The sequence below is a fragment of the Sus scrofa genome, chromosome 4 (genome assembly GCF_000003025.6).
Source record: "Sus scrofa isolate TJ Tabasco breed Duroc chromosome 4, Sscrofa11.1, whole genome shotgun sequence".
Lineage (NCBI taxonomy): Eukaryota > Metazoa > Chordata > Mammalia > Artiodactyla > Suidae > Sus > Sus scrofa.
In genome coordinates this window covers 43,228,935-43,256,481 of record NC_010446.5, presented here as the reverse complement: position 1 = coordinate 43,256,481, position 27,547 = coordinate 43,228,935, and the positions used below count along the sequence as shown (strand labels likewise).

General features: G+C 41.5%; 1 long non-coding RNA gene across 1 annotated transcript in view; it reads right to left on the bottom strand.

Annotated features, from left to right (window-relative positions):
• LOC102158348 overlaps positions 1,605 to 27,547 on the bottom strand; it is a 269,306-nt gene continuing 243,363 nt past the window's right edge. Inside the window, exons 2-3 of the long non-coding RNA XR_302908.3 lie at positions 3,923 to 4,028; positions 1,605 to 3,158 (exon numbers count right to left, since the gene is read on the bottom strand). This is a non-coding gene — a long non-coding RNA (uncharacterized LOC102158348). The remainder of the gene's footprint in view (positions 3,159 to 3,922; positions 4,029 to 27,547) is intronic.

Here is a 27,547-nt window from a genome sequence, read left to right as displayed (position 1 = left end):
GCATTCGAAGATACCAGATTTGGAGTTCCCGTTGTGGCACAGCAGAAACAAATCTGACTAGTATCCATGAGGGTGCGGGTTTGATCCCTGGCCTCACTCAGAACGTTAAGGATCCAACATTGCCTTGACATGTGCTGTAGGTTGCAGATGTGGCTCAGATTCTGCGTTGCTGTGGCTGCAGCTCCAACTGGACCCCTACCCTGGGAACTTCCATATGCCACAGGTACAGCCCTAAAAACCAAAAAAAAAAAAAAAAAAAAAAAAAAAAAATAGCAGACTACCTTATCAATCCATTTGGTTATTTTTTTTCCTATTTCTTTATATCTTATATCCTCAAATCCATCTTCCTAAGGATTGGACAGAAGTCAGAAGTTTTCTCCTATTCATAAGATCATTCAAAATGATCAATAAGCATTATCATAACCTGTGTTTAGGGCACCAGTCTAGGTGCTGGGCATGAGTTGAGACTGGGCACATCTATAATGGAGACAAGATACTGAATCATTATACATAAATAAAATACAGACAAATCTAATTTTGCTGCCCTTCATTTTAATGTTCTTTGTAGATATTCCTTTTTTTTTCAAATTAAAGTTTTGTGGCCACTCTGGGTAGAGCAAATCTATTGGCACCATTTTTCCAAAAGCATTTTCTCATGTTGTGTCTCTGTGTCACATTTTGGTAATTCTTGCAATATTTCAAACTTTTTTGTTACTATTGCGTGTGTCATGGTGATCTGTGATCAGTGAGCTTTGATGTTACTATTGTAATTATTTTGGGATAACACAAACCACACCCACATAAGACAGTGAGCTTAATCAAGAAATATTGTGTAAGTTCTGACCAATGCACCATCTCCCTCCTTCTCCTCTCCCTATTCCCTGAGACAAAACAGTATTGAAAATAGACTGATTAATAACCCTACAGTGGCCTCTAAATGTTCAAGGAAAAGGAAGAGCCTCTTCCTTTAAATCAAAAGCTAGAAATGATTAAGCTTAGTGAGAAAGGCATATTGAAAGCCAAGACAGGTTGAAAGCTAGTTCTCTTGCACCAAAGAGTTAGATAAGTTGCAAATGCAAAGGAAAAGTTCTTGAAGGAAGTTAAATGTGCTATTCCAGTGAACACAGCAATAACAAGAAAGTGGAACAATCTTATCGCTAATAAGGAGAAGTCTGAGTGATCAGGATAGAAGACCAAACAGCCAAAACATTCCCTTATCACAGCTTAATTCAGAGAAAGGCCCTAACTCTCCTCAGTTCTATGAAGGCTGAAAGAGGTTAAGAAGCTGCAGAAGAAAAGGTACAAGCTAGCAGAGGTTGGTCAGCGAATTTTTTTTTTTTTTTTTTTTTGTCTTTTGTCTTTTTGGTTGTTGTTGTTGTTGCTATTTCTTGGGCCGCTCCCGCGGCATATGGAGGTTCCCAGGCTAGGGGCTGAATCGGAGCTGTAGCCACCGGCCTACGCCAGAGCCACAGCAACGCGGGATCCGAGCCACGTCTGCAACCTACACCACAGCCCACGGCAACGCCGGATCGTCAACCCACTGAGCAAGGGCAGGGACCGAACCCGCAACCTCATGGTTCCTAGTCAGATTCGTTAACCACTGCGCCACTACGGGAACTCCAGGTCAGTGAATTTTAAGGAAAGAAGCTGTCTCCACAACATAAAAGTACAAGGTGCAGCAGCAAGTTGTGTTGTTATAGCAGCTGCAGCAAGATACCCAGAAGGTATAGCTAAGATGATTCACGAAGGTGGCTAACTAAACAGATAGTCAATGTAGATAAAACAGCCTTATATTGGAAGGAGACTCCATCTACGACTCTTGTAGCTAGTGAGGAGAAGTCAATGCCTGGCTTCAAAGCTTCAGAGACTTCAGAGGCTGCCTTTCTTCTTAGGGGCCAATGCAGCTGGTGACTTTAAGTTGAAGCCAACGTTCTTTACCACTGGGAAATCCTAGGGCCCTTAAGTATTATGCTAAATCTACTCTGTCTGTGCTCTATAAATGGAACAACAAAGCCTGGATGATAGCACATCTGTTTACAACTTGATTTAACTGAATATTTTAAGCCCACTCTTGAGACTTACTGCTCAGAAACAAAGATTCCTTTCAAAATATTTCTGCTCACTGACAATGCACCTGGTCACTTAAGAGCTCTAATGGAGATTTAAAATGAAATTAATGTTGTTTTCATGGCTGCTAACACGACATCCATTCTACAGTCCATGGATCAAGGAATCACACTTACTTTCAAGTCTTATTCTATAAGAAATACATTTGGTAAGGCTATAGCTGCGACAGATAGTGATTCCTCTGATGGATCTGGGCAAAATAAATTGAAAATCTCTGGAAAGAATTCACCATTCTAGATGCCATTAGGAACATTTGTGAGTCGTGAGAAGAGATCAAAATATCAACACTTAACAGAAGTTTGGAAGAAGTTGATTCCAAACCTCATGGATAACTTTGAGGGCTTCAAAACTTCATTGTAGGAAATAACTGCAAATGTGGTAGAAATAGCAGGAGTATTAGAATTAGAAGTAGAGCTTCAAGATCTGACCAAAATTGCCACAATCCCATGATAAAACTTTAACAAATGAGGAATTCCTTCTTAGATATGAGCAAAGAAAGCAGTTTCTTGAGATAGAATCTATTCCTGGTGAAGATGCTGTGAATATTATTGAAATAACAACATAAAATTTAGTATATTTCATAAACTTAGTTGATAGAGCAGCAACACTGTTTGAGAAAACTGACTCCAAAGTTGAAAGAAGTTCTCTGTATAAAATGTTATCAAATAGCATTGCATGCTACAGAGAAATAATTCATGAAAAGAAGAGGCAGTCAATTCATGTGACTCACTTTTGTTTCAGTATTAGATTTATTGTAGTTGTCTGGAACCAAACTTGCAATATCTCTGAAGCATGCCTGTCTAAGATTTAGCCAGGGATAACAGAAAACTGGAACAGGCATTATATGACTAATAGCCAATGAGCAATGCAGATGTTTAGGTGCTGAGTTTGGAAGCAGTAACATCACTGGTCTCCACCTGTCAGTTCCCTCGACCTCCAGGACAGCCATTCTTGAGCTCTGGGGATATGAGTTCATGCTTCACCACCTAAATTTCCTCTCTTCGGACCCCTGAGAAGTTCTTTCCCCAACACTGCAAGGAAAAGGGAGAGCCCTAATTATCTGATGAAATAAAAGAAACGTATGAGATCTGGGAAATTATGCCCAGAGTAAGCAAGGGGATAGAGCACTTAAACTATTATACATCTCTATTTTCAAACAATTTTAACACACACAAAAAACATATTTGGGTGAATTAAGGAAACCAGTTATTCTGATTGAAGGTACATTTAAATAGAAAGCTCCTTAAATTTGTTTAATTGACTATCAACTTTCCTAGCTCTAGCCCATAAATCCAGAAGCCAGTGGAAACCAGGAAATTCTCCAAACACTACACAAGGTGCTTTTGCCTCTCAGCTCCTTGGTGATGAAAACTAAACGATTTCTTCTTCTTTCCTTTCTCTTTTTTGATTGCTTTTTAGGGCCTCATCTGCGGCATACAGAGGTTCCCAAGCCAGGGGTCATATCAGAACTGCAGCTGCTGGCCTACACCACAACCACACCAATGCATGATCCAAACCACGTCTGTGACCTATACCACAGCTCACAGCCACTTCTGATCCTTAACTCACTGAATGAGGTCAGGGATCGAACCTGCATCCTCATGGATACTAGACAGGTTCTTATCCCACTGAGCCATGATGGGAAATCCCTTCTTCTTCTTTCATTTCTTTCTCTTTTTGTTTTCCTTCTTCTTATCCAATTTTCTAGGAGTGTAAGATTTGGAGGACTGGAAATATTATACCAAATTTTTAAACAAAGAAGCCATAAGAAATGGAATAAAATATGGTGAGTTACCTAAAAATCTTCCAAAAGAGTCACTGCTATGTTAGATCCATCTCTCACATTGTTTCCAAATTGCCAATTTCCCATCACAGATTCTTGGGAAAGCCAGAAAGATTTGCTAATAGAGAATCATAGAAATCCAAGATTAGCATTGATTAGAGTCTGCATTTTAGCATTTCTCATTTGGAAAGTATCACAATTGTGCATGCACTGGCCTTTCCCACCCTCTTGTAAGTCAGCTGTCTTAGACAAATTTTACAGACTTAGACACATATTGATCTCCCTTACAGAGAGAACAAGAAAAGCAGGATTTACTAATAAAATAAATTCCTTCTAAAATGAAGTAAATTTTCTATCATTTCCTCAGACACATTTATTGTTATCTTCATCCTCATCAGCAATGCTATTATCATCATGTCATCTGTGTCTGTCTCCATAACTAATGGTACACAGAAATGAGAGGAGAAAGCTGGCTAAGAGTTGCCAGTCCTGAGTCCCAGTGTTTGTCACTCTCAAGTTTTCTGATCATATGCAAATCATAGAAACCCTCCAGGTTTGTTTTCATAATCTCTAAGATGAAAGTATTGGATACCACTCTTGTGTCCCTGCTAGATTTAATTTTCTATAATTTATATTCTAAATTAAAATACTATCAATGAATAAAACTCACTACGTTGTATAGAGATTATCATGTAAAAAAACAATCCAGACACTAATTCCTAAAAGTAAGAGGATATTGCTAGCCTTACCTTAAAGATGAAGAAATTGGATTTCTAAATGGTCAAATTACTTGCCCAGGATCAGTAAGTTTATGAAAATTGGGGTCAGTAATCGAATTCTGATATGGTTGAATAGAGCCCATGGAGTCAGATCTGGATTTTAACTTTGGTTTTCCTTCTTGCTGTGTGACCTCCAGCAAGTTGTTTGAGTTCTCTGAGCATTGATTTTGTCATGAATACAAAGGAAAGTAGTATATCACCTACATTTCAAGATTGTAATGATTTAACAGGTGAAAAATACCTCGTTAGAGCTTGATACACAGTAGGGTGGCAGAAAGTGTTAGTTCTCTTAGCCTCCCATTATGCTCATGGACTGTCAAAGGGAAGGTGAGTGTTTGGTCCAATGCTGAGCAGTTGCTAGCAGCCACTATGTATTGTAGTGTCTGGTTGACCAGGATTTAATCTTTGTGTCCTACTGCCCTCTTCTGGATATCAAACATCAGATTTGCTTGGGAATTCAGCTTATTGGTCCTATCTAATTGAGCAAACTCTAGACCTGACTCAATGATGCAATGATGCAAACTCCAGAGATGCAATAGAATCAATTACTGGATGCAACAAGTGCCCATTGACAACAGAGCCAGGAGCTAGAAATGATGTGACTACTGCCTGCCATAGTTGGTAGGTCTAAGCTATGAGGAAGTGGTTTCAAATATGGTTCCTTTCATGTGTGTGCCACATAGTCTAACTCTGAAAATTTCAAGTTAGTTGCAAACACTAAGGAACAGTAACCATGTGTGGATAAACAGACATGAGTAACCAAAGGAACATTTTGATTGGGACTCAGAAGGGGACTCTTAGCTCTTTGAGGTTAGTCACACCTCCCAGCACACCTGTTCAGCCATTGGTTTCTAGCACATATTTTTCTCCAAGCTTTTAAACCTTTAACTGTATTTATTCACAGAAATATAATCCATCTGTTTCGAAGTCATTTACACCTTTTGTAACAAACTGCTATTTTGTGTCAAGTTGCTATCCCAAAAGGCAAAGATAACCTTATAAGTGTTCAGATATTTAGAAGTTTTTCTCAGGTAAACAAGGTGAAATGTATCAAAAGAATTACCAAATATGTGTATTGAAAGTAGATAGAATATTACAAGAGAACTTACAGAGATTCAAAATATTGGAGAGAAAAAAAAGGGAAAAAATTTTTAAAAATACTGGAGAGTAAAAGACAAATTACATTTGAAATGCACAAAAAAAATGTGTTCTGAAAATAAATCCTTCTATAAAGTGAAGAATGATTTTTCTGCATCTAATTATACTCATTTTTGTTTTGTAAATCACAGTGAATATGAAGGATTTGCAAAGCAGTATTATTTATTAAAAACACTAAGAAAGGAATTCCCGTCATGGCTCAGCAGTTAACAAACCCGACTAGAATCCATGAGGATGCGGGTTCGATCCCAGTGAGTTAAGGATCCGGCATTGCCGCAAGCTGTGTTGTAGGTTGCAGACTCAGCTCAGATCCAGTGTTGCTGTGGCTGTGGCATAGGCCAGTGGCTACAGCTCCAATTGGACCCCTAACCTTGGAACCTCCATAAGCCTTGGGTGTGGCCCTAAAAAGACAAACAAACAAACAAACAAAACCACTAAGAACTGTCCTTGTTTAGACTTGATATTCACAGATGAGAAATAATACTTCCAAATAACCTGGTAAAGGAAGGATGGAATAGGGGCCAATCTCAGGATTGATGCTCTCTTCCCCTCAGGTACACATGCACATTTTTCAAACACATTCACACACACATGCATGCACACATGTGCATACACACACACATGCCCATCTATTCTTTCATTCAGCAAACCCTAACAACCTGTAATCAAGACCCAGTTCAAAATCCTCTTCTTAACAAATCCCCAGCATATCTCAACCAAAGAATGATACTTTTCTCTATTACTCCACCCACCTCTATCATCTTTCTATTATTGTCTTTTTATAATACAAGCATTATTATATTGTTTATATGTCTGTCCCTTATCTAGACTATGAACTCAACAGAAGTATGATCTCTATGTATCACTCAGATTTTTGTCCTTAGCCCCTGACCTGATGCCTAGAACTAGATGATCCAACAAATGTGATTGCAAACACGGATAACTTATTTGAAATTCTCTTTTTGTTCAGGAGTTGGATACTACATATCTGAGTCAGCCAACTTCTAAAATGCTTCTCTGCCCACAGACAGCAGGCACAACTCAGTGAATTCAGTAGAAGTGGAACTTTTTCAGTTACAGATGGTATTCAATCACAGACTGGGCAATGTTTTGGTGGAAACTGAGACATGAAATGAATGTTTAGGCCAGATCACCTTTCAGGTCCTTCCAGTCATGGCCCCCTGTGATTCTAATAGGGATTGCATCCTTTTTCATCTTTTTCCTCCTTTTCTGAAAACCTGCTGAGGCAAAGAACTGAGTTCCTAAATATCAGAGATATTTTATACATACCAGAGAAGCCAAAATGTACTACTGAGGTGGACCATGGCCCTATAAGTCACCAGGGGACTTGGTTAGACTATCTCCTCTCTCTAAGGCATCTCCTACATTTTAAGATTGTTCGCCATTTTTCACTGATTTTCACACTTTCTTGTTAGGGCTTATTCTCACACCTATGTTGGCATTCTCCAGTCCCACTAACCTCTCCCCAGCTATAATAACAGCTGATGCAAGCACCACTACACATGAGGCACTAGGCTGGACACTTTATATTGATTCCCATGTTAAAGCATTGAGAAACAAAAAGTGAGAAATTTGCCCAGATACTACCACTAAAAAGTAATGGAGCTGCAATTCAAGGCCATGGCCTTCCTACTCCAGAATACGTGTTCTTAGCCCCCTCGCCAGTGCTTCTCAGAATTTTATGTGCACACAAATCATCTGGAGATCATGATTAAACACAGATCTTGATTTAGGCGATCTGGGGAGGGGCTTGAGATTCCACATTCCTCACAAGTTCCCAGAATGTGGGTGTTCACACCCTCTGATTTTTCTTTGAGTAGCAAGGCACCACTAATCCACTCTTCCTAAATTCTGCCATTCCTTGAGGCTTTGGACACTTAGTTCTTCTTGGTGCCTCCTCTGATGTGGAGCCAATCATGAAGATGAGATGATGGCAGAGCGTGTGGTTTAATCATTTCTGGGACATGGACTCAGCCCATGAGTTAACTCCTCCCAGGGCCAACTAGCACCATGACTGACCACGCAGAAGTCAGGTGCTTTGTTGTGCCATGGAAGCATCTTCAGTCACTAAAGGGGAAGATCATCTTGTAACTCATTCCCCTCTGACCTCAACCCACCAGAATTTAAATTTAAATCTCAAAAGCAAAACAATAAATAAAAATGCATTGAGTTATTTCACAATGTATTATTATAAATATCTACTTTTAAATACTTGGTAAGATGATAAAAGGGTTTGTTTGTTTGTTTTTTAAGCTAAATAAAAATACCAACAATGAAGGAACATCAGGACAAGCAAACTTAATGACAATATTACACGATATAAAATCATTCCACATGAACAACTTTTAATTCTTTGTAATGCATATATGCCAACTATGCCTGATTTATTAAGGGAAGTTCAGCAGTGCTGGATCTTGATTTATAATACTGGTTTCCATGGCATCCAGCCTTTATAAGGACATCTTAAGGCTTATGATGATAGTGTCAAGGTGATAAGTGTGACCTTCTATAAACCCATCTATCGTCTAATGAGAGATGATAATATTGTCCCAGCAAAGAAAACACCTTGGATTCAAGGTAGATGCACATACACAGTTTCTTATCTTATTAGAGATAGTTTAAAAGCAGCCAGAAGGAAACTGCATCACTTAAATACAAGCTTATATATATATAGACACAAATATACTTGCATATTCATATATCATATGCATATATATTTAATTGACTATTGCATTAGTCACCATTTTCAGTGAAAGAATGAATATTGGTGAAGGCAAGAATAGGTGAAGCACAGGGATTTTTCAGGCCATGAAATTATTCTGTATGATATTGTAATGTTGGATACATGATATTATACACTTACCAAAACCCATAGATCTATACAAAACAAAGAGTGAAACAATGTAATTATGGACTTTAGTTAATTATGTATTGATATCAGTTTACCAATTCTAACAAATTCACCTCATAAACACAAGATAATAAGGGGGGAACTCTAAGAGTGAGTACAAATCTCTGAACTATATGCTCAATTCTTCTGAAAATTTAAACCTGTTCTAAAAAATAAGTTCTACTGGCTTAAAATGCACATATTCTTCCTAGAGAAACCACTAGAGAAAAAGCTTCCTAGAGGAACCACTAGAGAAAATTAAGATGATTCAGTCAAGAAATAAGTGGTACTGTCAGAGGAGAAGCTGAAAATTCTGAAGTAGAAAATATTTATCTCATAACTAGCCCTTTTCAATTCTCACTCTCCATCCCCTTTCTGTATTCCCAACATGCATGTGTAAACACACAGTGTCCTCCTGCAGCCCTGTGTTTGACCAGAGCCTTCCACCATCCTCCTGACAGGAGTCCATCCATAATCCAGACCTTGGTTTGTCCGTAGCGCCACCCCCCTGACACATACACCCCATGCTCTGCTTCCCCAGGGCAGCTGTCCTCACAGAAATGATGCCAACTGGGAGAAGGAAGTATTCTGACCGCATCATATACTACACATGCATTGACTCCCACCAGATAATACCATGGCCCCACAGCTTGGCTTATTTTGTCAAAGATGCATGTTTCAATAGGCAACCAAGAAATTATTTTCATGGGAAGAAAAGTATCTTTCAGATTCTGAGACCTGGAAAGGTGACACTTTGATGGCTTTGAACCCACCACAAGCATCTCAGGAGCTGCTTTCTCTGCCCCTTAGTAGAAAAGGAAGGAAAGTCTGGATTCTGCACCAAACCTAGTACATGTCGATGAAGGTCATGTAAAGGGAAGACAGCCCCTCTATATACGTGGTTATTTCATTTTGGCTGTCCTGCCTTTGTCACTGTCACTCTTCTGTTGATTTTACAAAACAGTATCGTGTGTTCCTAGAGTCAATGCTGTTTTGCTCTCTGCCCAGGGCTGTTAGTGTTGTGGAGACAGAAGCAGAAGAGGGTTTGGCACAAAAGAAGGCAGAAAATAAGAAAAAGTAGAGAAGGAAAAAATGTAGCAACTTATGAGTTAATAAACTGTTCAACATACTTCCTCTAAGGTCCTCCTACCCTTTAAAAAAAAATCCATCTCTTGGATATTTTCTTTCTGTCCACATTTCCTCTCCCCTTGAGTCCCGGCTGACTAGCTCTGAACTTTATAGAAAGCATCCACCCCAGTGCTGCCCAGTACTGTTCTGTTCTACTTCAGCAAGGATGCCTGGGAACCAAGATCCCTAAAAGAATGATCCTCTGTCTGCAATTATTGTTATAAATGTTCCTCTGGAACTCACTAGTGGCCGTATGTTCTTTAGTTTTATTTGAGAACATTCTTGGCTTGTTTTCTATTAAAGGCAAGGCAGGCAGAGAGCATATAGTAAATGAAAAGATATTTCCAGCCGGGTTCTCAGTGAGATTTACTTTTCAGTAAATAAAGTACCCCTGAGAATAAACTGCTCATCCTTTGAGATGTATTACTATAGTTCCTATCATATCTGTCAATTCAGGAAAAGAGACAATTTGCTAAGTATCCTGTTTCCCTGGAAATTAATTCTTCTGTGAACCGCTTCAACCACTTTATCCTTTTACCTCCTAGATCAAATATAGACTCTTGGCTTCCTCTTAAGAGCCACCCACCACTCCAGCTCCCTCTCAGAGGCTCTCCTGCCCTCTTGACATGTTACACTGAGGCCAGCCCATCAGCCAATTTCTGGCTTTCCTGCCTGTGCACATGATGGCCTCAGATGCACTGAAAATGCCAGCTGCTTCATCCATTAACTGAGTCCATCCTAGAAGATGACCCAAATGGATTTAAACCAAAATGTTTATTCTTTCCTAGACCTCCCCACTAGCTCCTTCTTATAGGCTTTAACAGCAAACACACTGTTGTCTGTTTACTGTTCTTGGAATAGCCTGTCATATTCAAAATGGATTAACAATGAGATCTATCTGAACCATCAGTTCCTACCCACCCCAGTCCTGCCCACCAGAAAATACTAAAGTCAGGAGATTTAGCCTTGTCCTGATGGCCACTTCTGGGGTTTGGAGTTAATGAGCAATCATCTTTCCCTTTCTGAGTTCTTAACCCTTTGAGAGCAGACATACACAGCCAAAGAGGAATCAGAATCCCCGATTTATTGTTTTGAAAGCTGGATTGGAGCATATGGCAAGGCTTCTGTCCTCCCTCCCTGAAAATCAGGTCCTAACTGCTCCTGGCTTAAGCAGCCTGTGGCCAAGGGAGAAGGTAGATCCAAGTGAGCAGAGATATGGTGGGGCCTGGTGGAAATGTGGGCTTCTTGGTTTGTTTACCACTGGGGAGTGGAAACACAGGCTTCATTGATGCCTGGGTTTCAGCAGGTCTAGCAGATACAAAAAGGAGAAGCAGATGTCATCCATTAGTCAATCCCATCCCAGAAGTTACACTGTAGAAACAAACAAGCCCCAAACTTCAGAGGCTTACAAACATCAAGGATTATTTTTTGCTCATGTTACATGGCCACGTTGGGTTAGCTTAACTCAGCTCCACCTCTTCTTAACTACAGGTCCAAGTTAATTCACCTAGGCCATTGATAGTCAGATAGCAAAAGGGAAAGAAATTTAGCAATTCCCATTCTGGTATTGAAAGCTGCTGCTCAAAAGTGATCTACTACCAGGGTTCTCATTGTGGTGCAGCAGAAACGAATCTGATTAGTATCCATGAGGATGTGGGTTCAATCCCTGGCCTTGCTCAGTGGGTTAGGGATCCAGTGTTGCCATGAGCTGTGGTGTAGGTCACAGACTTGACTTGGCTCCTGAGTTGCTATGGTTGTGGTGTAGGCTGGCAGCTGAAGCTCCGATTTGACCCCTAGCCTGGGAACTTCCATATGCCATGGGTGTGGCCCTAAAAAGCAAAAAAAAAAAAGTGATCCATTACATTTCTATGTAGTAAAGAATCTAGCTTTGCCCAAAGAGTGATCTCACCTTTGCTCTCAGCTTCTGAGAGATAATCTATGTCCTGCCTCATAGGAATGATTTCATTTAAGGCAGGGGCTGGCTATATGAATCTTAAGAAAGGGCCAGCAACACCTGCTAGTCTTAAGTGGAGGTGGACCATGCCGCAAAAACCAACTATGTGACTTAGGATAGGTGGTTTGTGTCAACCACCTGAGCAATTACTCAATAAATCATGCCTGTGTAATGTAGCCCCAACAAAAGCTCTGAACTCAAAGTTCAGGTGAACTTCCCTGGTTGTCAATACTCTATGCATACAGTCTCACATTGATCCTGAGCACAGTGGAAGCCTTCCAGACTATGCTCTATGCACAGCTTCCTTTGGCTGATTTTTCATCTATATATTTTTCCTATAAACTGAAACTGTGAATACAATAGCTTTCTATGAGTTCTTCAAGTCTTTTTGACAAATATCAAAACTGAGTGTGGTTTAGGGAACCCCTGAACCTGTGTTAGGTGTTAGAAGTAAGAGTGGTCTTGTGTGAACTCTTCCCTCTAAATTTGTAGTTGGTGTCAAAGGTTTTAAGCAGAATCAGCAGCCTGGAGGACTATGCCCTCAAACTTTGCAGTACGGCCAACTCTGAGGAACTTCCATTCACATGGCTTCAGCCAAAGCAAACCCTAGACCATGTTGTTTGAATTCACTGAGGCAAGGATGTGTGACTCTCTGACAAGAAGGAAGGATCTACCACAGGATTTCAAATAAAGAATTATAAAGGCTTGAAATAAAGTGGCACTAGAATGAGGACAAGAAAAGACTAGACATGGTAGAACAAAACAAAATTCAAGATTTGGATGTTGATTAGATGGGAGAGTAATGAAGTTAAAAGAAGTAAGAACCGAGAGAGGACAAGATGGCGGAGGAGTAGGGGGACACGCTCGCCCTCTCCCACAAACACAACAAAAAAAAAAACACATCTACAGAAGAAATGACTCGCACAGAACAACAACCAATCGCTGGCAGAGGAACCTAAACTCCAATAACGGCAAGAAATTCGTGACATTATTGGGCAGAACGGGAGAAAAGAGGAGAGTGAGAGAAGGTGAATCCGAGCGGGACCGGCGCTCCCGAAAGGGAACTGCGGAGGAGAAAGGGATCCCGCACCCTGGAAAGTCTCCTACCGGGGAAAGATCAAACCAACCGGAGGAATCTCCAGATGCAGAGAAGAGTGTAGCAGTAAGTCGGAGTACGGAAAAACGATCAAGAACCCAACGGACCATCTGAACTACGGGCACAGTCACCAAAAATTGAGACGCCTGGGTGGGGGCTGGGCACCGAATCCTCGGCTCCAGAGGTTAGTCCCCGGGAAAGGGCCGGGGGACGCCTGGGTGGGGGCTGGGCACCGAGACCTCAGCTCTGAAGGTTGGTCCCCGAGAGGGGGCCGGGGGACACCTGGGTTGGGGCTGGGCACCGAGACCTCGCCTCCGAAGGTTAGTCCCCAAGAAAGGGCCGGGGGACGCCTGGGGGTGGGGGCTGGGCACCGAGACCTCGGCTCCAGAGATTAGTCCCCGGGCTAGGGGGGCGGGGAAGAGCGGAAACTGCTTGGGAGGTCTCTAAACCATTTGACGGGGCAGAGACTGCCTGGGAGACTAGAAAACAAAGCTGTCGCAGAGGAAGGGAGCAATACTCTAGGGGCGGGGAAGTGGAAAGCCGCCTCAGAGGGAACCTGGGAGAAGAGCCTGGTCTGCGCCCGTGCTGGGGAGGGGAGAGAAGAAGGGGTGGGTCCCCATAGAATACCCCCCACGCCACAACAAGCTTACAGGCCCGCTAGCTAGCAGAAAGCTGTGCTTCCCAGTGCATTCCCTCCCCCCACCCCCGCCACCCCCTACGCTCTCGCCGAACCTGGGGCTGCCTGCCATCCAGGAGGGCTGGCCTCAACAATTGCCTGAAGCCTACCACCGCAGGGGCTCTCCCTGCACAGGCCTGCTTGCCCTTTGGAGGGGCTACACTTCCACAGAGCAGCACCAAACACCACCAGCCCCCTAAAAAAGGCCTGCAGCCCAGAAAAGCTAGAACAAGCCTAGCCAGGCCGTGAATAGATCGACCTAATTCTCCGACGGTTTTTCTGAGACGGGCTCCCCCGGGGAGGAGCCTCTTGAGTCTCCAAGGGCCTTGCTACACGCCCAAGACCCCAGGGGGTGCTAAGACCTAGTGGACCAGCTGCATAGGACTGCCAGCTCCAGGCAGGACCCCCTGCAGACCAGAAAAGCTGCAACAAGCCTGGCCGAATCGGGAAAAGATCTCAGACGATCTTTCTGAGTCGGGCTGTCCTGGGGAGGAGCCTCTTGAGCCTCCAAGGGCCCTGCTACCCGCCCAAGACCCCAGGGGGTGCTGAGACCTAGTGGACCAGCTGCATAGGACTGCCAGCTCCAGGCAGGACCCCCTGCAGCCCAGAAAAGCTGCAACAAGCCTGGCCGACTTGGGAAAAGATCTCAGACGGTCTTTCTGAGTCGGGCTGTCCTGGGGAGGAGCCTCTTGAGCCTCCAAGGGCCCTGCTACCCGCCCAAGACCCCAGGGGGTGCTGAGACCTAGTGGACCAGCTGCATAGGACTGCCAGCTCCAGGCAGGACCCCCTGCAGCCCAGAAAACCTGCAACAAGCCTGGCCGAATCGAGAAAAGATCTCAAACGGTCGTTCTGAATCGGGCTGCCCTGGGGAGGAGCCTCTTGAGCCTCCAAGGGCCCTGCTACCCGCCCAAGACCCCAAGGGGTGCTGAGACCTAGTGGACCAGCTGCATAGGACTGCCAGCTCCAGGCAGGACCCCCTGCAGCCCAGAAAAGCTGCAACAAGCCTGGCCGACTTGGGAAAAGATCTCAGACGGTCTTTCTGAGTCAGGCTGTCCTGGGGAGGAGCCTCTTGAGTCTCCAAGGGCCCTGCTACCCGCCCAAGACCCCAGGGGGTGCTGAGACCTAGTGGACCAGCTGCATAGGACTGCCAGCTCCAGGCAGGACCCCCTGCAGCCCAGAAAAGCTGCAACAAGCCTGGCCGACTTGGGAAAAGATCTCAGACGGTCTTTCTGAGTCGGGCTGTTCTGGGGAGGAGCCTCTTGAGCCTCCAAAGGCCCTGCTACCCGCCCAAGACCCCAAGGGGTGCTGAGACCTAGTGGACCAGCTGCATAGGACTGCCAGCTCCAGGCAGGACCCCCTGCAGCCCAGAAAAGCTGCAACAAGCCTGGCCGAATCGGGAAAAGATCTCAGACGGTCTTTCTGAGTCGGGCTGTCCTGGGGAGGAGCCTCTTGAGCCTCCAAGGGCCCTGCTACCCGCCCAAGACCCCAGGGGGTGCTGAGACCTAGTGGACCAGCTGCATAGGACTGCCAGCTCCAGGCAGGACCCCCTGCAGCCCAGAAAACCTGCAACAAGCCTGGCCGAATCGAGAAAAGATCTCAAACGGTCGTTCTGAATCGGGCTGCCCTGGGGAGGAGCCTCTTGAGCCTCCAAGGGCCCTGCTACCCGCCCAAGACCCCAAGGGGTGCTGAGACCTAGTGGACCAGCTGCATAGGACTGCCAGCTCCAGGCAGGACCCCCTGCAGCCCAGAAAAGCTGCAACAAGCCTGGCCGACTTGGGAAAAGATCTCAGACGGTCTTTCTGAGTCAGGCTGTCCTGGGGAGGAGCCTCTTGAGTCTCCAAGGGCCCTGCTACCCGCCCAAGACCCCAGGGGGTGCTGAGACCTAGTGGACCAGCTGCATAGGACTGCCAGCTCCAGGCAGGACCCCCTGCAGCCCAGAAAAGCTGCAACAAGCCTGGCCGACTTGGGAAAAGATCTCAGACGGTCTTTCTGAGTCGGGCTGTTCTGGGGAGGAGCCTCTTGAGTCTCCAAAGGCCCTGCTACCCGCCCAAGACCCCAGGGGGTGCTGAGAACCAAGTGAAATCTGCTACCATCGTGGGGTGGACCTCCCAGTCCTGTCTGCCCTCAGGAAGTCCTCCTTTGCTTCAAAGAAACACTGTTAGTCCCATCAACACTCCAGAAAAGCCACACTGTCTCAAAAAAAAGATTGACCAACAACGACAGCCCTCAGGAAATATTCCAGGGCAGTGACAAGGCAAGCACTACCTGATAACGGAGAGTACAACTCCCTCAGGAGAAAGAAGACAACAAGCAAGATGAAGAAGCTGAGAAACCACCCCCAGTCAAACCAACAGGAGAACTCACCTAAAACAGTCAACAATGAAACTGATCTCTGCAGTCTGACAGACCTGGAGTTCAAAAGAGAAATAGTGAAAATACTGAAGGAATTAAGAGAAGATATGAACAGCAATGCAGATACCCTCAGAAAGGAGCTAGAAAATATAAGGAGGAGCCAAGAAAAACTAGAACATTCATTTGCAGAGATGCAAACTGAACTAGGGGCAGTAAAAACCAGAATGAATAATGCAGAAGAACGAATCAGTGATATGGAAGATAGAATAATGGAAATCACTCAATCTGGTCAACAGACAGAAAACCGAATCAAAAAACTGGAAAGCAATATAAGAGACCTATGGGATAATATAAAACGGGCCAATCTACGCATAATAGGAATTCCAGAAGGAGTAGAAAAAGATAAAGGAATGGAAAATATATTTGAAGAAATTATCGCTGGAAACTTCCCAAATCTAAAGGATACTGGATTCAAGATACAAGAAGCACAGAGGGCCCCAAACAAACGGAACCCAAACAGACCCACACCAAGACACATCATAATAAAAATGGCAAAAGTTAGTGATAAAGAGAGGATCCTAAAGGCAGCAAGAGAAAAACAGAATGTTACCTACAAGGGAACCCCCATAAGAATATCAGCTGATTTCTCTGCAGAAACACTACAGGCCAGGAGGGAATGGCAAGAGATATTTAAAGTGCTCAAAGGAAAAAATATGCAACCTAGAATACTTTATCCAGCAAGAATATCATTTAAAATAGAAGGGGAAATAAAAATTTTTCCCAACAAACAAAAACTTAAAGAATACAGCAACACAAAACCCAGGTTAAAGGAAATATTGAAAGGGCTTCTCTAAACCAAAAAGAAAGGAAGGAAAGGGAAGAAAAAAGAAAAGAAAAAAAAAAAAAAGAAGAAGAAGAAGAAGAGGAAGAACTAGGACTGAGGAAGATACAATCAGAGAGCAGTCACTCAAATAAGCCAGCATACAGATTTAATCATGAACATGCTTCAAACAAAATAAAATTAAAAAGAAAAAAATAAAAGAGTCATCAAAACCATAAAATGTGGGCAAGGGATGTTAGGAGGTAAATAATCCTTTTTGTTTGTATGTATGTCTCTCTTCTTAATTTTAATATAATAATGAAGTGTTTGAACTTACAGGACCATCAGGCTAAAACACACAATTATGGGAAGGGGTTAGCATACTTAAAAAACAGGGCAACCACAAGCCAAAACCAAATATTGCATGTGCAAAAAATGAAAAAAAAAAATACACTCAAGCAGATAATAACAGGAGACCATCCAACCAAAAAAAAAAAAAAAAAAAAAAAAGAAGAATGGAGAACCATAGAATCAACTGGAACACGAGGATCAAATGGCAATAAATAATCATCTATCAATTATCACCTTAAATGTCAATGGACTGAATGCCCCAATCAAAAGACACAGAATGGCTGAGTGGATAAAACGGCAAAAACCTTCAATATGCTGCCTACAAGAAACTCACCTTAGGACAAAAGATACATATAGATTGAAAGTGAAAGGCTGGGGAAAAGTATTTCATGCCAATAGACATGACAGAAAAGCAGGAGTTGCAACGCTCATATCAGACAAAATAGACTTTAAAACAAAAGACATAAAGAAAGACAAAGAAGGACACTATTTAATGATTAAGGGATCCATCCAAGGAGAGGATGTTACTATCATCAACATATATGCCCCAAACATAGGAGCACCCAGATACATACAACAAATATTAACAGACATAAAGGGAGATATTGATGAGAATACAATCATAGTAGGAGACCTAAATACCCCCCTCACATCAATGGACAGATCCTCTAGACAGAAAACCAATAAAGCAACAGAGATCCTAAAGGAAACAATAGAAAAGTTAGACTTAATTGATATCTTCAGGACACTACATCCAAAAAAATCAGAATACACATTCTTCTCAAATGCTCATGGAACATTCTCAAGAATCGACCACATATTGGGACATAAAGCGAATCTCAATAAATTTAGGAGCATAGAAATTATCTCAAGTATCTTCTCTGACCACAATGCCATGAAATTAGAAATCAACCATGGGAAAAGCAAAGAGAAAAAACCTACTGCATGGAGACTAAACAACATGCTACTAAAAAACCAATGGGTCAATGAGGAAATCAAGAAGGAAATTAAAAACTATCTTGAAACAAATGATAATGAAGACACAACCTCTCAAAATCTATGGGATGCTGCGAAAGCAGTGCTCAGAGGGAAATTTATAGCAATCCAGGCCTTTCTCAAAAAAGAAGAAAGATCCCAAATTGACAACTTAACCCTCCACCTAAATGAATTAGAAAAAGAAGAACAAAGAAGTCCTAAAGTCAGCAGAAGGAAGGAAATTGTAAAGATCAAAGAAGAAATCAATAAAATAGAGACTCAAAAAACAATAGAGAAAATTAATAAAACCAAGAGCTGGTTCTTTGAAAAGGTGAACAAAATTGATAAACCCCTGGCCAGACTCACTAAAAAGAGGAGAGAAAGAACCCAAATCACCAAAATTATAAATGAAAAAGGAGAAATCACAACGGATACAGCAGAAATACAAAAAACCATAAGAGAATACTATGAACAACTATATGGCAATAAGTTTGACAATCTGGAAGAAATGGACAATTTTCTAGAATCTTACAGCCTGCCAAAACTGAATCAAGCAGAAACAGACCAACTGAACAGACCAATCACTAGAAATGAAATTGAAGAGGTCATAAAATCACTCCCTACAAATAAAAGCCCAGGACCAGATGGCTTCACAGGTGAATTCTATCAAACATATAAAGAGGAATTGGTGCCCATCCTCCTTAAACTCTTTCAAAAGGTTGAAGAAGAAGGAATACTCCCAAAGACATTCTATGAGGCCACCATCACCCTCATTCCAAAACCAGGCAGAGATACCACCAAAAAAGAAAACTATCGCCCAATATCATTGATGAATATAGATGCAAAACTTCTCAACAAAATCTTAGCCAACCGAATCCAACAACATATCAAAAAAATTATACACCATGACCAGGTTGGGTTCATCCCAGGTTCACAAGGATGGTTCAACATACGCAAATCAATCAACATCATACACCACATTAACAAAAAAAAAGTCAAAAATCATATGATCATCTCAATAGATGCAGAAAAAGCATTTGACAAAGTTCAACATCCATTCATGATCAAGACCCTCGCCAAAGTGGGTATAGAGGGAACATTCCTGAATATAATCAAAGCCATTTATGATAAACCCATAGCAAATATAATCCTCAATGGGGAAAAACTGAAAGCCTTCTCACTCAAATCTGGAACAAGACAGGGATGCCCACTCTCACCACTGCTCTTCAACATAGTTTTGGAAGTCTTAGCCACAGCAATTAGACAAACAAAAGAAATCAAAGGCATCCATATAGGAAGAGAAGAGATCAAACTGTCACTGTATGCAGATGACATGATTCTATACCTAGAAAACCCTAAGGACTCAACCCCAAAACTCCTTGAACTGATTAATAAATTCAGCAAAGTGGCAGGATATAAGATTAACATTCAGAAGTCAGTTGCATTTCTGTATACCAGCAATGAAGCATTAGAAAAGGAATACAAAAATACGATACCTTTTAAAATTGTACCTCACAAAATCAAATACCTCGGAATACACCTAACCAAAGAGGTAAAGGACCTATATGCCGAGAACTATAAAACCTTAATCAAAGAAATCAAAGAAGATGTAAAAAAATGGAAAGATATTCCATGTTCATGGATTGGAAAAATCAATATTGTGAAAATGGCCATCCTACCCAAAGCAATCTACAGATTCAATGCAATCCCTATCAAATTACCCATGACATTTTTCACAGAACTAGAACAAACAATCCAAACATTTATATGGAACAACAAAAGACCCAGAATCGCCAAAGCAATCCTGAGAAACAAAAACCAAGCAGGAGGCATCACTCTCCCAGACTTCAAGAAATACTACAAAGCCACAGTCATCAAAACAGTGTGGTACTGGTATCAAAACAGACAGACAGACCAATGGAACAGAATAGAGAATCTGGAAATTAACCCTGACACCTATGGTCAATTAATCTTTGACAAGGGAGGCAAGAACATCAAATGGGAAAAGGAAAGTCTATTCAGCAAGCATTGCTGGGAAACCTGGACAGCTGTATGCAAAGCAATGAAACTAGAACACACCCTCACACCATGCACAAAAATAAACTCCAAATGGCTGAAAGACTTAAATATACGACAGGACACCATCAAACTCCTAGAAGAAAACATAGGCAAAACACTCTCTGACATCAACATCATGAATATTTTCTCAGGTCAGTCTCCCAAAGCAATAGAAACTAGAGCAAAAATAAACCCATGGGACCTCATCAAACTGAAAAGCTTTTGCACAGCAAAGGAAACCAAAAAGAAAACAAAAAGACAACTTACAGAATGGGAGAAAATAGTTTCAAATGATGCAACTGACAAGGGCTTAATCTCTAGAATATACAAGCAACTTATACAACTCAACAGCAAAAAAACCAATCAATCAATGGAAAAATGGGCAAAAGACCTGAATAGACATTTCTCCAAAGAAGATATACAGATGGCCAACAAACACATGAAAAAATGCTCAACATCGCTGATTATAAGAGAAATGCAAATCAAAACTACCATGAGATACCACCTCACACCAGTCAGAATGGCCATCATTAATAAATCCACAAATAACAAGTGCTGGAGGGGCTGTGGAGAAAAGGGAACCCTCCTGCACTGCTGGTGGGAATGTCAACTGGTACAGCCACTATGGAGAACAGTTTGGAGATACCTTAGAAATCTATACATAGAACTTCCATATGACCCTGCAATCCCACTCTTGGGCATCTATCCGGACAAAGCTCTACTTAAAAGAGACACATGCACCCGCATGTTCATTGCAGCACTATTCACAATAGCCAGGACATGGAAACAATCCAAATGTCCATCGACAGAGGATTGGATTCGGAAGATGTGGTATATATACACGATGGAATACTACTCAGCCATAAGAAAGGATGACATCATGCCATTTGCAGCAACATGGATGGAACTAGAGAATCTCATACTGAGTGAAATGAGCCAGAAAGACAAAGACAAATACCATATGACATCACTTATAACTGGAATCTAATATCCAGCACAAATGAACATCTCCTCAGAAAAGAAAATCAATCATGGACTTGGAGAAGAGACTTGTGGTTGCCTGATGGGAGGGGGAGGGAGTGGGAGGGATCGGGAGCTTGGGCTTATCAGTCACAACGTAGAATAGATTTACAAGGAGATCCCGCTGAATAGCATTGAGAACTATGTCTAGATACTCATGTTGCAACAGAAGAAATGGTGGGGGAAAAACTGTAATTGTAATTTATACATGTAAGGATAACCTGACCCCCTTGCTGTACAGTGGGAAAATAAAATTTAATTTAAAAAAAAAAAAAAAAAAAAAAAAAAAAAAAAAAAGAAGTAAGAACCACTTCCACATTTGTAGATAGTTGGCAACATCATTCACTGAGAAGAACAGGATTGGAGATAAAATGGTTACTATTTCACATTTTAAATCTGAGGGTCATTCAAGAAGAGGTGTTTGGTTAAATTGTATTGATCTAGAACTCAACAGAGAAATGGTAGCTAGAGATAGAGATTCAGAATTCATCTCCATATAAGGAGAAGTTGAGTGAAAGAAATCACTAAGAGTATCTAGAATATAAAATGCGGAGGGCTGAAGATGGAATCCCAGGGCAATGCTTTCCAGCTTTTTTATGTCAGGACACATAAACATTTGTGCAGCCCCCTGGGGTTGACAGATGAGGCAGCTCAAGTCTGCAGACAAGGAGCCTGTGGGCTCTGGCCACTGAAAGGACTGAGGGGATCACTATTTCAAGCTGATTTGGGAAGCTCAGCCCCTCAGAATAAAAACATTTGCAAGTGGAAAAGGACAAAAGAAATGAGGAATGAAGAAAACTGGAACAAATGCCATCATGGAAGCCAGAAAAGGAAAGAGTTCTTAAAAGGAACTTCAGAAAAGTTTCATAAAGTGAAAACTGAGAAGTATGAACCATTTATGGCAAAGGGGAAGTCACTGATGAAATGAGAGAAAGAGATCTTGTGGAGAGGTAGTATGGAAACAAGATTTGAGGCAGATAAAGAATAAAAGTGATAGAAAAAGATATAATGAGTAAAGACAACGCCAAGTCTGGGCTATGGATGGAGAAAAAAGGCATTGATGAGAGCCAGAGTTTGTCATCAGATGAGACAGGTTTGAGCCTTTCTAGAAGATAGAGACAAAATACCAACAGAAAAGAAGTTTACAATGAACAGAGAGTGAGAAGGTAACTACAAACTAGGATATTCAGAGGATGGGACCAAGAGCCCAAACTGACAGGAGAAAGGGGAAAGCTTGTCTTGAAGAATAAAGGAAGGTGGATTCATTAGAGCAGATACAACAGAGTCATTGTGCTGGGTGGTGGGCATGTTCAACTCTTTTCTCTCTGAAGTAGAAGTTTCTGCCACCTGCAGAGTATGAAAGACATGAGTCAGGAGTTCAGGAAATATTATAAGCAAATGTACACATGGTGCTTCCCATTAAACTGGGAGTGTACAAAGCCTTGGGCCTTCTATGAGTCTTTATCCAAATGAAGTAAACAGGGCTTACTCTCAGAAAATTAACCAGCCTACAAAAAACAAACAAACAAAAAAACTGTCCTTTTTCGCTCTATCACCATGCAAGCCTCTGATTCATTGCCTCCATTTTCTTCCTACCTCTGTCCGTTCCAAATAAATTGGCCTTCTTATTCTTCCTTGAATATGATAAGCATGCTCCTGACTCAGGGCCTTTGCACAAGCTATTCTTTCTGTGCAGAAGCCTCTTTATCCAGCTAGTGGTCTGACATCCTCCCTCAACTGCTTTATATCACTACTAAAATTTCATCTTATTTTAGATTTCCTGTTCAATTATTTAAATAATATCCTTTCATTACTCACTGTTTATTTCTATCCTAGTTTATATCCTAGAATATAAACTGTAAAGTTTATATTCAAGGACATATTTTTCATTTGATTGTTTGCTTAACGTCTGTTTCTTCCTCCAACCCTGACCCTAGAGACAGATTTAGCCTGTTTTGTAGCCTGCTATACACCAGCGCCTAGGAGCACCGAGGAGTGTGCCAGGCAAATACAGGACACTCAGTATTTCCCACTGAATCCCATTTCTTTTCTTCTTTATGTCTTCTTTAGTGAAGTTTCTTCTCCCTTTCCAGTGTCCATGTCATTTAACTTCCCTTTCCTTCCATCAGATAAGGGGAGGACCTGCTATTAGTAATTGTACCCTAATTACTTGATTACTAATCAGTGTGATGATTTTTGGTCATTTCATTAGATATCAAACTATAATTCAAATTTTTATTTCTAATAGTAGAATAAAATGCTTTTTCCATATTAATATAATTTCAGCATCATAAGCAAATAGAAAATTTTTTAGGCAAGAAATAAATTTATTAAGATAGGACCCATGTGAGAGGTGCAAGCAGGCAGGCATGGAAGTTCTGCCAGAAATGTTTTAAACATAGGTATTTTAAGTTGGCTAGGAGATGTGGGAGACAATGGGAAAAGTCTCTCTCCTGAGTCTGCCCTATCACGGATTGTTTCAGATCCCTTTGGCTTACAGCCCCCTGTTCCAGCCACCACTGCTCCAACCAGCTCCACCTGGGCTCCAAACAACTTCATGCAGGTGCAATTTGACATAGCCTTGCGTCATGCCACACTGTGTAGCCTCTCACTTCATATCCAGCGCTTCCCTCTAGATGCCAAGCAGGCCCTACTGGGTATCCAGGAATGCACAATCTAGGGAATTGAGAGCAATTTATAGCCTGCAGGTAAAACTATGTACAAAGAGAGTTTGAAGCCTTTGGAGAAATCCTTCCTCTGCTCTCTGTCTCTGCTGTGGAATTTTTCCTCAGGATGAGACACCTTGAGTCTCACCCATATCTGATTTAGATGACATTTAGATGAGACTTGGGACTCTAGAGTTGATGCTGGAATAAGTTAAGACATTGGGGCTGTTGGGATAGAATAAATGTATTTTGTGTGAAAGAAGGGCATGAATGGGGGAGTAGGGCAGAGTGCTATGGATGGATTTGTGTACCTTAAAATTCATATGTTGACACTCTAACCTCCAATGTGACTGTATTTAGAGATAGGGTCTGTAAGGAGGTAACTAAGGTGAAATAAGGTCAGAGGTGTAGAGTTCTAGTCCCATAGAACTATTGTCCTTATAAGAAGAGGAAGAGGCATCAGAGTTTTCCCTCTGCCATATGAGGACACAGCAAGAAGGCAGCCAGAGAACTCTCACCAGAATCCATTCATGCTGGCCCTCTAATCTTGAACTTCTAGCCTCCAGAACTCTGAGAAAATAAATTTTCGTTGTTTATGCCACCCAGTCTATGATGTTTTCTTATGGCAGCTCAAGACAACTAATATAGTCCCCAAGAAAATTATCCTAAAATGTACTTTGTAAAATGTCTTATGAGATATCCATGAGATCAAACAGTCCCATTGAGAGGCAACCAGATGGATAATGTACCTCATTTTAGCTCTCGCTCCTTCCCCACTCCCCTCCCCTTGGCTCTAGACTCTATTCTCTGTACTAACACTTCCTTCTAGCATCAGGCCCTGCTCTCTGGAAAACCAAGGCTAAGACATCATCTATATGCCAATGACATTCAAATTTATATCTAAAATCCATTTCTCTCTCAAGAACTCCAAACTGGTATAACCATCTGCTATTCCATATCACCATTTGGATGTCTATTTGATATCTCAAACTCAGTGGGACCAAAATTGAATTCCTGATCTTCTCCTCTCAAAATTTTCTGCCATTCTATAGCCCTCCTCATTTCAGTGCACGGCACCTTTATACTTAGAGTTTCTGAGGTCAGAATCCTTGAAATTATCTTTAAATCCCCTCTTTCTATCACACACTATATCAAATCCATCACAAAATTTTAAGGCTTTATTACCTTAAAATATATGCAAAACCCGGAGTTCCTATCTTAGTTCAGTAAAAACGAATCCGACTAGGAACCATGAGATTGTGTTTCCATCTGGATCCCTGGCCTCACTCAATGGGTTAAGGATTCGGCGTTGCTGTGAGCTGTGGTATAGGTCACAGAAGTGGCTGGGATCTGGCGTTGCTGTGGCTCTGGCGTAAGCCAGCAGCCGTAGCTCCTATTGGACCCCTAGCCTTAGAACCTTCATATGCCATGGATGCGGCCCTAAAAAGAAAAAAAAATTATATATATATATATATAATATGGGTTATAATTATATATATGTATTATACATATGTACATTTTCAAAACCCAATCAGTTCCCACTATTATCATCCTGATTTGAGCCACTACCATCTATTGCCTGGATAAGTACAATAGCTTTATTTTATTTTTTTGTTTGTTTGTTTGTTTTTGTTTTTTGTCTTTTTGCCATTTCTTGGGCTGCTCCCGCAGCATATGGAGGTTCCCAGGCTAGGGGTCCAATTGGAGCTATAACCGCCGGCCTACACCACAGCCACAGCGACGTGGGATCCAAGCCGTGTCTGCGACCTACACCACAGCTCACAGCAACGCCAGATCCTTAACCCACTGAGCAAGGCCGAGGATGGAACCTGCAACCTCATGGTTCCTAGTCAGATTTGTTAACCACTCAGCCATGACGGGAACTCCTACAATAGATCTAAATGGACTTTCTGCTTCCACTGTGGTTCCCATCCCCTACACTTTATTTTTAACACAGCAGCCTTAGGGATTCCCGTTAAAGTATAAATTAATGTCATTCCTTGGTTCAAAATTCTGCAGTGGCTCCTCATCTCAACTGGAGTAAAAGCCAAAGTAAAATATTACCAAGGCCCTTATAACTTGACACTCCGGACAGAAAAGATTAGAAATACTATCTTATTTCCTAAGAAAGGAAAGTATCTTCTAATATAAGGTTATTAGAAAATGGTTCATTTATAAAATGGTATTTGAAGAGGGACCCAGAGGAAGTGAGGGAAAAGTGTCCCAAGCACAGATATATCAAGTGCAAATGCCCTGAGGCATGTCATTTCTTGACATTCAGAGAAGCACCAAGACACCTGTAGGGTTGGAGGGAGTCAGCAGGGTAGAAATTATCAGGAAATGAGGTCAGTTGGGTATAGGGAGCTAGATAGACTCTGTTGGAGAACCTTATAGATCAGTGTAAGGATTTTGGATTTTGCTTTGAGATGGCACCTTTGGAAGATTTTAAACAGTTAAGCAAGAGGATCTGATTTGGGAGTTCCCAAAAGTAATTTAAAGGATCACTCTGAAATCTATGAGGAGAATGGGGGACAAAGTTAAAAGCAGGGACACCAGTTAGGGGGACTGGGGCTGTGACCTGGACAAGATACTTGGCTTGAGCCAAAATAACGGAGTGGAAATGCATTTTTACAATGGTGTTCAGATCGTGAATTTATTTTCAAGAAGGATTCGTGGGAAAAGATCACATCTTCCTTGCTCACCATGGAAATCACAATGCCTAGTGATCCATCTAAACCAGTCACTTCTTTGTGCAGTCTAGAATTTTCTACAGGATTAAAATCAGCCTTACTGGGCAATGTCATCTTTTTAAAAATCCAGGCAACTTTTGTTCATTTCTGGTATTCTGCTATCTCCCTCACATTTTCTTTAATTTCTCTTGGACTACTGGCACAAAATCTAAGAAAACGCCTAAACATCTACAAGTTTACATGTCTACAAGAAAACATTTGTATGTATAATTCCTCAAGAATCGAATTCCTTTTAAATGGAGGTAATTTCATTCTATTCTCCATATTTATCTTGAATTCTGTTTTCTCGTAATAGTATTCTTTACTTTGCCTGCTTGCACTGAGAATGAAAACCATCTGCACACTGCCTTTTATTAATATGAATTTGCTATTCACCTGTCTGCATTAATATGCCTTTAATATTCCACAAGAATTCTGCCAGGAAGTTTTGCAAGAAAATGAAGTTGCATTGTTTTTTGTTTCAAGAAAAGTCTGAAAATTTCTTTCCACCAACAATGAACAACTCTACTATCCCCATCAGAGTTAATAGCTCCCTCCCTAGGCAACAGAGATCCCAACCAGATTCAAAGCATGATTTGCTTATCCTACAAAATCCACCTGGCCATCAATCCTAAACAATGACTTCATGAACTTTCCCAATCCAAATCAGGCCCCCATACTGAAAGACCTGTCTTAACCCAGGCCACTAAAAACTTTATAAATATCCCACTTTGGCCCTCTTTCCTCTAAAACATCTGTCTTCCTACTTCTTTGCTTTGTCAAAGGTATCTTTTAGGGTCTTTTCAGGTAATGCTAATCCTTGATAGATTTTTATTTCTTTTTAGGGAATGTAGAAGCCAAATAGGACTATAATAATTTCTATTTCCCTCTATTATTAACATTAAATCCTCCAGGAAAGGGCTTACTTCTTTTTGTTCCAAACATAGAAGAAATTTTTTTTTGT